The sequence below is a fragment of the Haemorhous mexicanus genome, chromosome 2 (assembly GCF_027477595.1).
Source record: "Haemorhous mexicanus isolate bHaeMex1 chromosome 2, bHaeMex1.pri, whole genome shotgun sequence".
Lineage (NCBI taxonomy): Eukaryota > Metazoa > Chordata > Aves > Passeriformes > Fringillidae > Haemorhous > Haemorhous mexicanus.
This window is the reverse complement of record NC_082342.1, coordinates 16,321,365-16,338,140: the sequence shown is the minus strand read 5'-3', so window position 1 is coordinate 16,338,140 and position 16,776 is coordinate 16,321,365. Positions and strand designations below refer to the sequence as shown.

General features: G+C 37.7%; 2 protein-coding genes across 3 annotated transcripts in view; one reads left to right on the top strand and one right to left on the bottom strand.

Moving 5' to 3' along the window:
• CMSS1 (cms1 ribosomal small subunit homolog) overlaps positions 1-16,776 on the top strand; it is a 221,776-nt gene that overhangs the window by 22,092 nt on the left and 182,908 nt on the right. The window lies entirely within an intron of this gene.
• FILIP1L (filamin A interacting protein 1 like) overlaps positions 1-16,776 on the bottom strand; it is a 63,112-nt gene that overhangs the window by 3,801 nt on the left and 42,535 nt on the right. Inside the window, exon 1 of one of the 2 annotated variants that reach the window (XM_059874067.1) lies at positions 15,528-15,696. The exons of the other annotated variant lie outside the window; for it this stretch is intronic. The gene's annotated coding sequence lies outside the window, so the exon portion shown is untranslated. Of the gene's footprint in view, positions 1-15,527; positions 15,697-16,776 lie in introns of those variants that run through there. 2 annotated transcript variants of the gene reach the window in all.

Genomic DNA, 16,776 nt, shown 5'->3' with positions numbered 1-16,776 from the left:
CAAATGCAGTCAGCAGATGATAAACACGTATTCAGTAGTGCCTTTAGAACTTAACAAAGCTCAAATGTCTGGATTTGCAGGTATGCCTCAGTGCATCCCTGCTTTTACATGATTCTTGGAGGTTTTCATGATGATTTTCCAAAATTAGTTTCAAAAGTTTATGTTAATACTCAGTCTAATTGGGATGCAACATAAGTTAATTAGCAAGAGACTTGGGATGAGATTGTGTGTTTATGCAAGAGCCTAAGAAATCTCCAAACACCTCAACTTCTTAGGTTCTTTTGTGGACTTTTCTATATCAAGGAGATGCTTGTGGAGTTCGTCTAAAGTGTGATGAGGTTTGGCCAGCACATATGCCTGCTTTCAATTACATTTTTCCTACAGTCAAGATAAATATATTCTGGTAATAAACAAAATCTGAAAAGCCTAGGTTGAAGTAATAAAGAGTTAGAATTTGTATGATGTTTATAAGAATGGTACAGACTCAGTTGTGTAGATCGTGTGAAGGAAATTATTAGGTTATCAAGACTGTACTTGTACAAAATGGCTGTTTATGCACCCATTAAACCTTATTTCTTTCCCCCTCTGAAATATGATGACAGCTGTCTAGAAGTTGCTGCTGAAACGTAGGATTCCTGTTCCACATTTGTCTGGGGTCACTGTTGCCATGTCCAGGTTCAAGTGATGAGTCTTTACAGCTTCGCACTGACAAGTTCCTGTTGCAGCCTCTCTTTTACATCAGGAAGAGCTTAGATAAGGGCCACCTTTGCACAGCTTTTAATTAGATGTTGACTCACTGAAGGCATCTATTCCTGGGCAATAGGCTGCCTCAGCAGTATCCCCTTTGGAAGCACTGTAATTTTCCTGCCCAGAGAGGAAGTCCTTGCCATTGTATTACAGTCCACCAGACTTGTCTGATTTAATGGTGATGTTGTATAGAAATCCATGACAATAAAATTTCTTATAACATCTTCACAGTCCCTACTGTTTCTATTTTAGTGCCTCAGTTGCACTATGTTGAATGTAATAAAATGCTTTGTATGAAAAAGGAACAGAATGGGAAGTAGCCATAAACATCAAAGACTTGAAGCAATCACAAATTCTGTACAACAGTCAATTAACATAATGGGGGAACAGAATATGAAAATGTATAAATGGAGAGGGAGAGGTTTGTGAAATGAGTTTGAAGGAATGCTACTGGTTGACAGAAGAAATAAATGGGGGGAGGACTGTGCTGTCTCAAAGGCAGCTTTTTACTGCGTTCATGGTGTATAAACTTCAGTCCCCTTTTAAGTGCTACTTTCAGTTCTAATTCTTTTTAGTGTAAAAATCTTTTTTCCCTCCCCACCCTTGTGTCTGAATGCTTTAGTAGTGAAGTTCAATTGATGATTTACCGTTGCCATAGCTATAAAACCATAACAGAAGCACAACTAACAATTTCATTTGGAATGAACTCAGGTTTTATGTGTGCATGAAGTTAAGACATACTAATATGGTTACTTGGACTTACTAGCATTTGATTTATTTTAGCTTGCTTCACTGTAATTTATTTTTTTAAGACAGATTTAGCTGTGGTCTTTAATATTTTAGGTAATCAGTGTTTTACCCAACACTTCCGTATTAACTAGTTGATACCTCTCTGGCCAAATGAAAGTCTTAATGATCCAGGAAGTCATGCCTCTTACATTGCTTTAGAAAGAAGCTCTTAGGCCAAATAGTAACAAACAATTGTAATTTTCATAGAGATGCTGTCTAAATTTTTTATGATTCAAGTAGAAGATTGTGCATAAAATAAGTTGACAGTCAAGTCAAGTCTGATGAAGTCTGTGTTGTATGGGCTATTTGAACAAAAGTCCCTTCATTACTGTTACCTGGATTGTTGTGTAAGGATTTTCAAGAGAGTCTGTTCTTTGGTCATGCCAAAAGACTTTGGGTATTTAAAAATTATTGCTTCATTCAAAAGACAAAATGCAGTTTTAACATTCAAACAGACTCACAAGTAAAAATTTGTAATAACTGAGATCTATTTCATTTTTTAAAAATACTTCTATAAAATCACTTGATTGAAGTTAAGAGCATAGCTCAGCAACTAGGAGTTAAAGGATTTAAATGTGTTTCAAGAAAGAAAAAAGGAATGTATTAAGCATGGTATATTTTTTGATACTGTGTCATTCACTTGCTTTTGATAACTGTATGCTTAATCATATATTCCTACATAGAAAATACCCTCAACACTGTTGAATAGATAGTGATTTCTTGGATAAAGATTGATATTGTAAGAAGTCAACTGGGAGTCTCTTAATATTTGCAAAGAATTTTCCTTTGCTGCTGGGTTCCTGTTTCATGGTTCAGAAGGTCATAGTGACTGTGTCTGCACATATGCACTTAGGAATGGAAGAGGACCCTAAAATGTCTGAGGGTTTTGGTGTTGTTTGTTTGTTTGTGTTCTTAAATCAAGGGCTTTTTTTTTTTTTGGAACCTGAGTTCTGTGGGTCAGTGCTTGGTTATGTATATTGTCTGAATTGTCATGTGCTTGAAGAAGTGCTTTAACTGATAATAGCACTTAGTGACTTTGGTGATAGGGTAAAAATACTTTGTGTCAACTTCATCCAAAATACTGTTTTCCTGAAGAACAGTATCCAGAGTATCTGAGAGCACAATTTTACTGAAAATATGCAAAGGTCAAAAAAGTTGGCTCAAATAAATAATAATTTTTTTAAAAGAACAGACACTCCCTTATCCAATAAAATATTTTTATCATTTTCTTTGCCAGCTAAATTTCATGATCATGTAATTTTGTATCAGGCAAAGGCAGGTATCTCATTTAGACAAAGCTTTTACACAGCTCTAAGCAGTTGACTTCACAGGACTACAACAACACTTTGTGAATTGAGGCCGGCAAAAACAGACATTGAAAATTGTTTTTATGAACATGACTGATAGGTGGTTAAAGAGAGTCAGGGCAGTGTCTTGTTACTTCAGAGCTTCTGTTATAAATTATTGCTTTATTGTGGCTTAATATTGTACTTACTTGCAATACCAGTTAACTGCTCCTTTATTTCCTGGAAGAAATCGTATTTCTCAGCTCTCCTCCGTTCATTGTAGTTGTTTCCCTCAGTATGCAGGCTACAACTCTTGGTGTTAACACTGTACATTTAATTGTGTTGGCTTGTTTTTCTTCATTTCTTCCAAGTGCATATAACTTCAGCTACACTGCATTCTATTTGGCCACATAATGACTGTATTCTCTACAAAATGTGGAGACTGCCTTAACAGTTCACTGTCCTGGTGTTATGTCAACATTTTGTCTTTAAGAGGGACTTTCCATTTTCCTGGGGTGACCTGTATTACATGGAGATTGTTTAATTTATGTTTTTACAGAATTCTAAGAGGGTGGCTTTTCCTTTGAGTTTCACAGAAACCAAAGGAAGTGCAGGAGGCTGAGATTGCAACACTTTGGTTTTTTAATTTTTTTTTTTTTTTTTTGTTTGTTTGTTCTGGAATGAGTTGTTATTCTTTGAATAATAAGAATAAAAATTATTTTTTGTTTGTTTGTTTAAGCAATGTTGTAGTGATAACTTTAGAAAAGGCTGTCTTCTAAGGATGCAAGTGAAATAGATACTAGTTTGTAAACCTCAGCTTTTGTCTTTCCAGTGTTGTGAAGTTTTTAAGGTACATATTGTCAATATCAGACCATTCTTCAGAAATGATAGTGATTTTTAATTTCTGTGATTATTTTTTTTAAAGCCATAAAGATACACATTTTTAACTAGGTCATGCTCTTTACCCTTCCACAGATGAAAGACGTGGTTTATGAGAGGTTCTACAGGTTATTACACAGGAGACTTACTTCTAAAGTTTTTGGACATATGCTTGAATTTCCCCTGGTACAAAGCAAGTAAAAGCTTTAAGCTGAAAGCTTTTAAATGTGGATGAAGTCATGCCTCTTCCTTTGAGGCACTCTTCCCAGTTAGCAATAAGACATGGTCTGGCCTTTAATAAGAGAAGAAACATGCTTCATCATTTCTGGTAAATCTTACAAGTTGCTGTAATTTTTTGACACCAGTGCAGTTACATATTTATTTTTGTAAGAAAGCCAGTCTGTACCTTCCACAGTTAATTGAAACAAAATTTGTGTTTGTTAATGTATTTCTGGTCTTGGGGTGGCCATGCATTTTTTAAATTTTTTCTTTTCCTTTGCCTACAGTTCTATTTATTGATGTGCAGTTTTTATAAAGACATGTTACAGCTTTTTTTATGGTTCTCTATTATCTTTATTAATGCTTCTTTTTCCCCTGCCATAAAGAAAGTCAAAAGCCTTTGAAATTACAGCAGCAACAACATACCATAGCTGTTGTGTAATCTGCTGGCTTCATCTGAATCAGTCAGCACTTCCCAGCAGAATGTGAATACTTATTTTAAAATTTATTTTCCATTACTTTAATTTACATCTGTAAATTTCAAAGAACTCGTTTATGCTAGGATACAAACCTCCACAAAGGGTGTCTCAGCTACAAGAGACTGTGTAAGGCAAATTTCCCAATAAGGAAATTTATTTTATAAAATGACAACTTTTAATGAGAGGAGTGTGAGTTCTTATTACTCCACAGACTATCATAAAGTAATTATCATTTTATCTGATGCTTAAAATGCTGACTTGATTTACAAGTCTTAATAAAAGTCATAGAAGATGAATGGTATTGCCAGTTCTGGGTTAATGGGCAAAGTTTTGCATGGATAACCAGATGTATTTAGCTGTGATGCTGAGTAAACATATGTAGATAATGCTTTCAAAAATCAATTATTCTGGAACACTGATGTTTGTGACCATGATTTCAAAACTACTAAGCTGCTGTCTTACTGGTGATATAGGGATATTTGCACTCATAAATGTTACAAAATCTGGGGTAAATTTGGTGACAGTAAATGGTGTGAGAAATTTTTAACAAATTTATATTGGTTAATTTAAGATTTAAGACTGGATTAACTTCCAGTTCGAGTAATTTTACTTCAGCAGTAAAATTCAGTTTTGTTTTATTATGAAACCTCAATTTAAGAAAAAAAAATTCTATCCTGAATGACATTCCTTCCTTATCTAGATGTTCTTCGAAGTCACCTATCAAAATATCACTGTTGTGTAAGAAAGCATTAATGCTTTCTGTGACAGTAAGGATTTGAACATCATGAATATTATGAATTCTGATGTTCATTTTTAATCTTCAAATGGCAGCCATCTACAGTGTTAGAGATTATGATAGGGAGGTGGGAGTGGGATTTTTAGGTGGGAGTGAAGAAGAGCTGTCCTATGAAATTGTTGGCAGGTTTTTGGTTTGGTTTGTTTTCTGACTTGACTGCTTATCCTGAAAACATTTTAAATGAATGCTAACCTGAGAGACCACAATATTAATGAGCTTTTCTTGAAGTTAGCCTTAAAAACTCTGGATCCCAGCATTCATCCTATTAGAAAACATGGCACAATTAATTGTGAGCTGGACTCTGATGTGTCACTGCTCTTGAGATGCACTCTGCTTTCTTCTTTCTAGATTTAACAGCTATTTCAGGTATTCTTTGAAGTCAATATCTATTACTGTTGGCATTTCAATGCCATATGATTCTGCACACAGCATGACTTAATCTTCTTCTGTTCTGAATCTAAATACCTCAATAAGGTAACCAGCTCACAGGAACAGCACTTAGGTTTTGTTAGTTAGTAATTCAGGATTTTTTTAAAATATATTATGGTAGTGCGTATTCACCGCCTTTTCCTTCCTCCTCCATCTCTCTCAATGTCTCCCACCATACTGCCTGTAAAGTCAGAAATAAAGCCAGTAATTTCAGATGCAACACCAGAATTTGGAACTCTTCAAATTTACGTCAGCCAGCAAATTATAGTTTTGCAGATGGAAAGCTTTCTGAAGGAAATGGAAAGATGAACCACAAGAGATGTTGTATAGGGGTCAAAGAAATAAGACTGAGGCAGAACTTTTCAGTTACTAATCCAGGTCCTGCTTCTGTCTTGTCTTCATCTTTAACAAGTGAAATTTTGTGCCTGATCATCAGATTTATTCAAATGGAAAAACAATGTTAACTTACTGTAACAGATTTTGAGAATTATTATTAATCCAAATAGGTTTTAAGTGCAGTAACTGCTCAAAATAAACCAAGACAACTACTGGGTTTTTTATAATTTTTGATTTTTAAAAAACAGTGTCATTGAGATGATTGCATTTGATGTTACATGTTAACAAGTTAAATTGATGGGGAAAATTGTGTGTCTTTATGAACCTGAGTTTTGTTTCAAGTGTATACTTGAAGTGTTATTCCTGGTAGAATGTTATTGCTGGACCACAGTTACTGGGCTGGTTTTAAAATCACCAGTGTGATAAAACACTCAATACTGCAGAGATAAACAGGTCAGGGCTTAATCCACCCATTACCCTGTGGGCAGGTGAATGAGTTTGCATTTTCTATTCAGAGTGTCAGTACCAGGAATCAATAACATTGCAGTCTCCTGCTAGGATTTACCAAGTGAAAAGCTGTTACAGGAGTTAGCTCCTGAAAACTGTCCTTTGGAGCCCTGCCTGTCTTCACCCCCACTCCCCATGGAAAGATTAGGCACAAATAAGAGAGTACAGCTTGCCTAAATTGTGGATAATTGTGGATACTTCTGGTGAGGCTGCTACTAGACTGATGATCCCAGCCACGTGTGTTCGGTTTGTGTAAGATAAATACTACTTTGCTATCACTGCTATGCTGTGTTTACTGTTGCTGGAAGAGTAATATTTGGAGGTGTGAGTTTTTGTCTTGGCTATTTACTCTGCACCCTTCAGTTGACTGAGGAGTTTGCAAAAGTTCTGATTCTCTGAATGAGTCAGTTGCTTCAGCTTCCTGTACGTTTGTGACCCCTAAGTCATATTTTTACACTTCAATTTAATGACTCTGTTTTATATTAAGAGAAGGGTTTGAGTTTTCTTTAAGCAATTTCTATAGATAAATCCTGTGTTTTTTGGTTGTTTTTTATTCTGTATGTCACTTCATAGTGCCTAGGTTCAAGGTGGACCTCTTTTATGGAATGTTTTTAAGGGGGCACAGGTGGGAAAATGGGTGCTGTTCTGGTATATCATGCAACTAAGGCAGTGCTGGTGCTGCTGTGGTGTCCAGAATTGGGCATAATTGTGCAAGGATCTAATTTATGCAAACTTTTTTTAACTTCAATTATTTAATATTTTTGGTATGACAGAAAATGGCACTCAGCCATATCATGTCACTCAGAGGAGACTGGTTAGTCATAAATGTCATTTTCCCATAACATTTACAGGAACTGGATGTTCTCTAAAACAATTTAAACACACATTTTATTTAAAAATAATTGCCTGGGGCTGCATTTTCATCCATGGGCAGTGTAGGCACTGTGCCTATCTCTTATGCTAACCATGGCCTTATGTTATCAGTCATCAGCAGTGGTAAAATTTAGAACTTTCCATACTGCCATGCCCACTTGTTCTTTTGAACTGAAGGCATCCTACTCATGCTGCCAGCCCTGGATAAGATGCTCAGTGGCCACTTGCTTCTAGACAGGTGGAACTTGTCTGAAAACTTCATTACACACTCTTCATGTTCAGTGTGCAAGAATTTATGTTCTGAAATTGTGATTTAAATGACATAGATTAAACATGGTAAGTTAAATAAAGATACTTTAGTACTGAATGGCACTGTTAGGGAAGACTGAGAGTTTGCCAGTAATTGGAGGAATAAGGCTGGTTGTAAATAATTAGACAAACATTCCTCAGAAATTATATGGGGGTGTCACTGCTTTGCAGGATTCAAATTCCATTACTTCTTGAGGGTTTTGTTCTGTTCATACCCTAAATCTTTATTATATACATACATCCTCTGACAAAAGTAAGCCCTTTATCTGGGGTGGTTATTTCCTGAAGAAGCTCTGTGTATGTATTTAATAAACTTGGAGTGTTTGAAACTGGGCTTGGGTGGCACACCATTTCTTCTTTTTTGTCAAAAAACTTAAATCTTGATTGTTACTGCAAATTTAGCTTGAGGTATTTAAATTTTCCTTGATGCGAAGTTGCATGAAGCAGTGCAGTTGAGGCTTTTACCAGATTTTCTGATACAGTTGCAACTTTTTCTGGTAGCCAAGACTTTAAGTAATAATGTTGACAGCAATAGTGTTAATATCAAACAGAAGTTCATTTTGAAGCTAAATATGCTTTTTTTTCCATAGACCTGCTAATGTGAGGGTGTCCATTTTCTCTAAGATGGGCTTGGCTAGCACTTCATTTTGGAGGCACAGGTGAGAGAGACAGTAGCAATGCATTGTGGCAGGGTTAACTAGCTGAACTTCAAAGCTACAAGTGGTAAGAATCCTGTTAGTTTCTTGCTTTTCACTCTATGACCTTTGGAAATTGCATTGGAACTTTTTCTTATGCATTACAAATTGCTTCTGCATACAGTTCTAGGTACTGAGCCTCTGTAGCTCTGGTGACTCAGTGGCCTGGCATATAATTAATTTTCTTGCTATCTGTTGTAAACCTGATAAGTGTTTATAATTGTATTTTCTTTTCTCCCAGTAGGCCACATAGACCTGGGAGCACTTGGTGAATTATCTAAAGGTGCAACATCAATGCATGTTTTGTCTAAAACGTGTTAATCCTGAGCCAAGGTGCTTTGGTTCAGCATATAAATTTACATGGCTTCTCCAAACCGATCCTCTTCAAAGAGGACTAACACATTGTTTTAGATTACAGGACAGGAAGCTACACTGGAGACCTAAAGATGATAGTATGAGAGTTTTTTAATAGTTATAGTTCTAACCAAGGTTTACTTCACAGACTTAATTCACAGTTCAGTAGCAAATGATAGTTTAAGTAGCTTCTTCACCTGTGATGAACTGTTTAACTGAACAACATCTTGTACTCTCAGGTCTCTTGATTATGATGTGTTGAAGTAAGATTTTTGTGCGGCCTTGATTGTTCACTGTGTTAAAGATCAAATACCCTGCTTAAGAGTAAAAGAAATTGGATCTTTTAGTCGTATGTCCACTCAGAGTGCCAACAGCAGTGTTTAGGGTGACTGTGGTGTTTTGGGTTTTTTAGCTACTTGCATGTGTGTGCAGCAGCTGGAGTAACTTCCTTGCTTTTGTAAAATCAATGTTTCTCTATTTTCTAGGGAAAAAAAAATCCCTAAATTGTTGGGATGAAAAAAGTGGATTTAACTAGTTCTAGCATTTCTGTGATCAATGATTTCTTAAACTCTTCTAAAATTGGTCTGAGGAGTCTTCCTAAAGCCAAGAGAGATACTTACTTACTTTTTCCATCCTTAGTTGTTTTCCAGTGTTCTTTGCCTTTCAAAAACTGTCATAGGAAAAGGCTTTTTTAGGAAAGAGCAGGGTCACGTGCATGTATGCTTCCCTTGTGCCTTCTTACGAAGACTTTGAGTTCCTTGTTCTTTAAGGAACTCTGAATTCAGTTGAACATTCTGTGCCTGGTTAGTGTAGCCCAAACTGATTTATAACTCAGTATCGTTATGTGACATTTGGCTACATGCCCTACTTGGTCTCTTTCCATGGCTGATGGTCTGTGGTATTCAGGTTATAGTTTTTTGTTTCAGATGTCACTGAAGGAGCTGTAGCATGCTTTCATTACAGTATGATTCTGATGTAATACATTTTAGCTTTTATCATTAATTTATAATGTGGGTTCAAATGCTGAAAATAAAGGAGTTCTCTCTAGCAGAACTTGTAAATTGTTTAATTAACTGCTTTAACCTAGATATATGAGAGGGTCATTTACAAGTTATAAAATATTACCAGTGTCAATTTCTGACTGCTCCCACCCAGTTAATCCTGACAGAAATAAGGAAATGTTGCTGTTTACAGAGATGACAGTAATCCTGTATAGCTCTAGGTGGCTGGTGGGACCAAAGCAGGGGCAAGAAGATCCTTTCCAAAGTGGCTGCTCCTTTGTATACCAAGGTACATTTTCCTCCTTCCTCCTTTGTATGAGTTAGCAATATATGTAAGCTTGACTATTCCTGTTAGCTGTTGTCTGCTGCTTTGCCAAAAGGGAAGCAATGTGTGAATCTCCCAGCAGAAGCCTAATAAGCATTCTCCACCGGTTGGTGTCATCCCTGCACCACCCTCGGAGGCAGCTATTTGTCATCTGGAATTGGCCTGTCCTGATGCTGTACTTGCTGACTTCGCTGTAGAGGCTTTCATCCCCCTGCTCTGCTTACTCGTATGCATGCAAATGAATGTGCTCATTTCCATATCAGATCTGTCTTTAGAAACACAGATTTTTAGAGGTTCTAGGGCTGCCAGGGTTCCTGGTGGCCTTTTCATTGAAGACAATTCACTGTTTAGTTTCAGAATTTAGTTTTTGACTGCCAATTAAAAAAACTTTTCTCTTTACATGAAAGAGTATATAGTAGTACTTTGAAGTTAAGAAAAATGTTTCAGATTTAAGCATTGACACTTGACCATTGCATTTTTTTCCCACACCTTCCTACATCCAGGTTACTGTTCAATACTGGGTTTCAGATATTTAGATTAGGGACTGGCTGCCCCCAGTGTGGCATTGTTACACCCTCAGGTTCAAGTGACCGATATAAATCACTTTCCTTCTTTTTGGTATGATATGTTTTTGGTAACAGAATGGCTTTTCTGAGGTGCAGAATGTGCTTGACCAGGGGGCAGCATTTTGAAGTTAAAAACAAGAACAACTGCGGCATTTATTAGGCTTCTTCTGAGAAACCTCTTTGTGGCTAAGTAGAATAGAATCATGTTTGGGAATGTGATGAGTGATGTTAGTTTCAGGTAGGCCAAACTTACATGTGATAAAATTTTTAAATTTATTTTGTTCATAATTAGACTTACTGACTGAAAGCTGTAAAAATTGTACCAAAAAAAAAAATTAAATCCATTGAAAGCTAACAGAATTCAGTCAGCTTAAACTTAACTCTTAAATAGTTTTGTCCATGTGCTAAAATTCAATGTGTAATTAAAATGTAAGTTTTATGAGTGCATTACTTTCTCTTTTTAAGCAGCCAGTTTTATGTGGTTTTTTTATGGCAGTAGTTTCATGCTGCTTCATTGCAGTTTTTAAAATTTTTCTCCATTCCCTCACTCTGTCATTGCGATAGTTGCTATGCAAACACTAGATAAGCTTTGTGTCTCTCATAAAAAAAGACAAAGTTTTAAATCAGCTATCTGCAATGAATTTGAAAGAAAATTCTTTGAATATTAGGTTTAAGTCAGATTTTAAGAACTCTATCCATCATTTAAGTGCAATTGTTGTGTTGCTTTCTAGGCCTTTGGAAATCTATAAAGGATAATGAAGTCTGATGTATTGTTTCACATCCCTGACATGTACGCAAGATGTCAAGAGTGGATTTTTTCCCATCCACGTTTTCAGTCACGTTCACTAGCGCTTTGTGCCCTACCTCATGTAGGTCTGTAAAGCTTTGGAAAGTTTGGGCATGAGCAATGGTGGTTGCAGGCTCTGGTTTCTCAGCTTCTTTGAGCATGCAGCATGAAGCAGAATGGCTCAAGTTCTGCTGCTTTGCCTCAGCAGCCACTCTCTGGTGGTCACCTGCCCAGCCTGAGGCTGAAGTCAGGCAGCTGTGTTACATCATCATCGTGTGCATGATGAGCTGCAGCAGCAGGCATGACTTCTGCAACAGGGAAAAAGTCCATGCAATTATCAGCTTGAATGACCAAGGTTATGGTTTTGAGTTGTGTAGAAATGTTGTGTAGCGAGGTTGGGTTGAACTTTCACCCCCAGTATTTCCCTATTGCTGTTAAAGGATGGTTCTATGATGATGTTGCTGGGTGTTCAGCCAGAATTCATGGTTTGCATAAACATTCACCTCTTCACAGTCACATCAGCTCTGGTGAGGTACTGCTTTGGGAGGTGTTTTTTGTACTGTTTTTAACTGGTGGGTACAGACTGCCTCAGAAAATCTTCAAATACATTCTGCTAGAAATTGTGAACACTCTGAATGAGCTGTAACTGCCTGAGAGTGCACCACTGGTGCATGGGAGTGAGCACAGCTACTGATCTTGAGGAACATCATGGTGCACTGGACATGCAGGCAAAGTGATTTTTGTCTTGCTGACAGAAAACACAGCAAACCTCAAAATCAGCATAATGTACTGAGAGGTGTTAAGAGTCAAAGTGTCCATTACTTCACTTAAATCACAAGACTAGGCACTATATTTAGAATTTTTCAGCAGTGATTTTTACCTTCTTGGAGCTGAGTAATACATTTTAGTGAATGGTTGAACTAACCTAGCTTTCAACTACATCAAGAACCTCAACCTAAACCCTAAGGGTGCTGTGGCAGAATCTGTTCAGCATGAAACAAAAACCCTAAGAATTTAAAAATTACTACTAAGACACAGTTTCCAAGTTCAAATCAACTTGGTGACAAGATAAAGTGTTGAGGGAAACTATTAATGAGACAGCACTACAGTTATAAGAGTTATATACAATGGTTTCTAAAGATATGTCTTCCTACATTGTAAAGTCCTTAGGATTCTCTGACTTAGATATTTTAATTGCTTTTTTAATGAACTTTATTCAGGTAGTACCACACCCAGGATTTGAGAACAGCTGCTCATAGGAAAGGTCCAGAGGAGCTGTAGTAGCTCAGTTGCCCATGCCATGTTTACATGTGGTAAAGAATTTCTCCTGAACAAAAGTAGCAGTTTTTTAAGATCTGCCACAGGGGGAGAAACTCACCAGGAGTAAAACCAGGCTTTCTTTTTTTTTTTTTTTTAATGCCATGACAAGCGCAAAATTGGTAATTCATCATAGTGTTGGGTAAATACTATGAAAATTCTGTTGCTCAGCACAAATCAAGAAATTACTACTACTGATGGGGAATGGAAACTATCCCTCGTCTTCTGGATCAAATCTCTAAAAATTCTGCTGTCAGCAGATGTGTGTCAGTGGAGGAAAGGGAAGTGACGGGAAAGGAACAAAGGGTCAGTGCAGCTTGATAGGAAGTTGACTTTCATTTCTGGAGGATATATTTGTTCTTAAAATGTTTTCACATTGGATGTTGTGAAAATTGCTATAAAAAATTTAGATGAAGAAATACAATTGTTTAGGGCTGAGTTACATGATGATTCTTTTATTTCACAGCGTCCTTTTACTTTTAATAGAAGCTAGCATTTTAATCACTTAAAACTAGGAATACCAATCAATTAATACCCAAAACATGTTAGAAAATCTGATCTAAAAAGGAATGTAATAGAGAGGTGGGAGGGGGGAACAGCAGTGAGACAGTTTAATCATTATACCTCCATCTAATTGTTTTGGAGTTTTACCAGTATAAATAAGAGCAAAATTGGTTCTGTAAGTATTAAGTGAAGAATGTTTTCTTTTTAATCTGAGGAAGAGAGACTATGAGAAGTAGAGTTCTGGCTTTTGATAGATGTTATTATTTGTTTTAGGCTAGCAGTATTCAGGGTACAGATGGTACTTTAGATACTGCTGGAGCAGTAATCAGTGATAGAAATCACACTTCTTTGTAGGATTTGGATTTAAATTGTCTCTTACCTATGGGGAGACTTTTTCCTTTTTTCTACTTAGTGCTTCTATCACATTTATTGCAAGCGTAGCATTCCTGTTAATATTTTTTCTTTGCCATATTGTAGTCTTTTCTTCAGCTCATCCTTTCTACTCCGATACTCTTTTTGAAGACTGTCACTTAACTTTGGTTCCTAACACATCTGTTCACAAGATAGCTAAGTTTTCTACTTTATAACTTGACACTGGATATTTAGAAAACTAAGTAATCACTTTTAAACTGCAAGGACTCTGCACATATGACAGAATAGTGAGCTGAAAACTTTTCAAGGGGCTCAGGATACTGATATGGGGTACTGTTTTTGTACTGTGAAATTACATTTGTTCTGGTTGCCAGGATTCTTTTCATTCTATATATACACTATACAGTGCCCTCTTCCCTGATTGTCTCAACAGAGGTATAAACTTTGCTTGTTACAAAAAAGAACATATTGGAAACATGAATGTGACTTTTATCTAATTGCCAGGTTAATAATACACAAATACCTGAATTATATTTGAAATGAAATGTCTCTTTATATTTACATTTTTAGAAGCATGTTGAAAATAACTGCTTCATATTTTCTCTATGTTTAAAGCCAAAAAAAAAGTTATGAAAAATTTTACACAAAATAGTTTGGCTCATCCTCTAAATCTGTGTATGCATGATACTACAACAATGCATCTGTTAGTACCAGCTTTGATTTTTCCTAAATATGTAATTGAACAAGGATTCTGCAGGATTTAAAACATCAAATAAATGGAAAAAGAACCCTTACTTCTCTCCTAAAATTTGATTTATTTTTCAACTAAGGAAAAGAAGAACATACCACAAAAATATGTTTTACCTATAAGAAGAGTTCAAAATTCAAGGTCTTAAGGTTCAACTTTTCTAACATTTTAAATTGCACATTGGACTCAGAAGAGCAGTGCTCAGTAGTTCTAATTTGTAACTAGGACAGTACAATTGACTTAATTGCAGTTGTTCCTATGAACAGAGATTTGACAGGGTTTGGCCCTTAATTAACGGAGAGGACAGTCAGGTGTGAATTATAAACACACTGAAGTCTTATCTTCCGAGGTGCTTTGTGCCTCTTCAGAGCTGTTTATCATTCCTTGTTTTCTGGAGTTAATAGCTGCGATACTGTTGAACATGTTGCAGAATAAGCCTTGAAGAGAGCAGTGTGCTTTCTGATCCTCACACTCATCATGTGTTTGACTAGGATTAAAAGTTTTTTTCATAAAAATCTGACAGTTCTGCCCGCTTGTGATTTGACACTTGCACGCAAGACACAGAAGAGGGAAGCAGTGTGTATGAGTTGAAAAGTTTGTTAGTAATAAAACTAGTTGCAATTCTTTCCTTCAGACATACATTACTTTACAATAAGACTGTGCTATGTGGAAATTTATACATCATCCTGAAAACTACAGTAGAAGTTGTTCAAAAGTATAGTAAATGCTTAGAGACATGTGCGTGTACATGTCTACTAATATATAGCATATGCATGTAAATGCAGCAGAAAGAAAGGCAGTAGCTCTACCTAATATATTACAATACTGTTGGACTCCTTCCACTGCTTTAAATGCAGTCATGATTTTATCCGACCATTTGGAAAGCGTGTGTAATTCATAACTCTCTCCTTCTTTAATGTTACATTAATTCCTCATCTGTTGCCTCTGCAGGAATTGTTTTAAAGACAGTTTTTAACGCTTGAAATAGTCACCCTTATATGATTCACCAGACATCTTCTAGATCTCTTGGTGCTGTTCTGGGGTATTTCATTGTTTCTCAGTTCCTCACCCCTCTTTTCTTTTTTTCTTTAATTTTTTTTTTTTTTTTGGAAGTGACTTTTTTTTTTTTTTAAAAAGGTATCTCAGCAGGAAAAAGCCAGAAGCGCCAGTGCTTTCCAGAAGAAGCTTGCTTCCCACCCTCTGCCTTACCTTGCGCTGGTGGGCTATAGCAATCCCGGGTGAGCCGGTGCTGCGGGGCGCGGGCGCTGCGCGGTGGCATCGGGGCTGCTGCGAGCATTCCAGCGCTATTCCAGCGCTCCCGCGGAACAATGAGGGATGGGCGCGCGGGCGGCCCGAGCCTATGCACCATTACGTCAGCGCCTTGCCATATAAGGCGCGGTGCAGCCCCGCCGCGCTGCCCGGTGCGCTCCGGTGCGGCCGCTGCTCGGGCAGAGCGGCCGCCGCTGCGAGCCCGGACCGGCCACCGCTGGGCAGCTGGGCTCGGCCACTCTGGGCAACTCGGCCACCGCTGGGCAGCTGGGCTCGGCCACTCTGGGCAACTCGGCCACCGCTGGGCAGCTGGGCTCGGCCACTCTGGGCAACTCTGCCGCCTGTGGGCAACTCGGCTCGGCCATCTCTGGGCAATTCGGCCCTGCCACCTCTGGGCCACCTGTGGGCAGCTCGGCTCGGCCGCCTGTGGGCATTTCGGCCGCCTGTGGGCATTTCGGCCACCTGTGGGCAATTCGGCCCGGCTGGGCCACCTCTGGGCAGCCGGGCTCGGCCCTGGGCAGCCGGGCTGGCCCTTGGCAGCTCGGCAAGTGGGTGCTGGCTCCGACCAGCCCCGCGCTGTGTGAAACTTTGCGTTTGTCCTCCAGCTCAGGGCCAAGAAGAATGTGCGGAAGGTTTGGGTTAGGGCAGTTCCTCTCTAGCACTGATAATAAAGTCGTTTTAAGTTGTTACTGATTAGGTACAATGTTTTCCACTTAGTCCCGCAGCCTAGAGCTCGAGAACGGAAAATCTAAATTCCAAGTCATCTTGTTTAATTAGTTGTTCTAAGGGAGCTTTTTCTGTTGGTTCGTTTTTTTTCTTTTAATTTTATTATGACAAAAAATGCAACTTTAGCTGAACTCCTCTGAGGGGGGATATGAACTTTGAGCCTTCCTTTTTTTTTTCTTTCTGTAAAGAGTCGGGGTCCTTGGAGGATAGTATTTTATTTCCTGATGATGTAACTACAAAACAATTCTCTTAAGTGATGATGGGAAGGCCAGATGAAATCTGATTTTTTTTTTTTTTTTCTCCAATGTTTTCTCTACAAACTCCTTTCCTTTTTCATATGTTTGTGTTTCAGCTAACACAATTAAGCAGTCCAACCAGCTATTTTTAGAAAGAAGGTCTTGAAGAAATGAGTTGTTTGTTTTAATATTTAGGAAAGAGGCAGAAAGCCAAAAAATAGGATTAG